This window comes from Penaeus monodon, chromosome 32, assembly GCF_015228065.2.
Source record: "Penaeus monodon isolate SGIC_2016 chromosome 32, NSTDA_Pmon_1, whole genome shotgun sequence".
NCBI classification, from domain to species: Eukaryota; Metazoa; Arthropoda; class Malacostraca; order Decapoda; family Penaeidae; genus Penaeus; species Penaeus monodon.
Window position 1 is genome coordinate 36,869,243 of NC_051417.1, and position 1,727 is coordinate 36,870,969.

The following is a 1,727-nucleotide window of genomic DNA, read 5'->3' on the forward strand; positions in this document are numbered from 1 at the left end:
CGGAAATGAAGTAGAGTAAAGCTAAATACATTGAGCGGAAGACAGAATGCGCGTCAAAACACTTAACCGATATGTCTCGTCTCAACAAGTAAAATTTTGTATTGGTAACAAGTGGTGCTTCCACCAGACCATGTTAATGTACCTGCATTTATGAGAAATCGAATAGACACAGAAACGGTACTTGTTAACTGTGTTAACCCAAACTGCGCTTCGTCCAAAGTAAAACTGTAGTGATAAAATCTCCTTATTTTGGGTTAACTGACTTATGTCTGTGAAGTTGGTAAACGAATGAAAAGGAATTAACTCATCCTGAACGGTGTTTGTGCTGCCATCACGACGTCAGCCACAGTGGAAACAAATACTTCAAGGATATATAGTAGAAATAACTAATCAAATATTTGACTTCTGTCATATAAAAGTATTGAACCATATATTAAATAAGTCTAAAGTAATTTTAATATAACTGCATATTCTATTAGTACCATGGAGTGATTAGAACTCTTTTCCTACATTTTTTGTCCTCTTTCTCCACCTACCACATCCTGAAAAAACACCCAAATAAAATAGAAAAATAGGTAATCTTTCATCAAATACCAAAAATGTAATGAGAAAACTGTGGTATTCGATGTCTAGACACATTTGGAATGCAGTTCACTTTGACGATCATGGTTGGACAAAAACTTTCCATCATAAGTATCACTTAATTCAGCCAATAGTTGCAATGTCCTCTTTGATTTTGAAGTGACAGTGTACGATCCTTTATAGTTATGCTTAGGCATTATACTTGTTTTCAGTAAGTTATCATTCCTCGGAATAAAGTTGGAATTTGACAGCTCTTACAACGTACTTGCTGACTAGCTGTTTCTTACTTAATCTGTGCACATTATTAGTCGATTTTATTTTGTTTGCAACAAAAACAAAAACAAAAATAATAATTGAATAACATTTAGAGAAAATTGTGGACAAAGTGTATTCCTTACAAATAATCTATAATCTGTTGAAATGACTACGTGGCGGACCTTAACGCCTCGTTCTTGGTGTTGAAGAACGAGATACTCCTCATCAAGGTAGAACTGCAGGAAGAGCCTGAATTCATACAGATAATATCGCAAACATGAAAATGAGTTATGTACTTGTGTGACTGGCTGACTGAATCATTGTTTATTGTTTCATAGGGTAAGTTCTTGTAGTATTTCCAGGGTTTTGTTGTGCCATAGTATCACGTGCGCCTTTGGGGGTAGAGGAATTCAACAACGGACTCTTTTATCTTTATCGTTGTTTGATTTGTTTAATTTTTTTGATAACCAGCTTAGACTCAGACAGCAGATGTCATCTTACCGATGCTTGTTTCATTCAGTTTGTTTATGCAGACAGCATACTGTTACTTGTTCCATCTCTCTCTTCAGTCGCTGGTCAATGCATATTGATCACACGTATTACAGTTTGTTATCAGCATTATGATCATTACCACATCTGTTATTTGGTAATGACGTTGGTAGGGAATGGTGTCGTAATGCGAAATAATTTTTTTATTTTCAAAAGATTCTCATATATATGATGTGTTTTAGCTTCCCTCCTCTGATGGAATGTTATGGAAATTACTGTAATGAAAATTGTTTACGTGGTTTACTTAGTGCTCTATCATTAAGGTTAAATGCTGTTGACGATGCAATTAGTTCCCCATGGTTAAAGTAATGACATTACTCTAGCACTCACCCTATTATAAA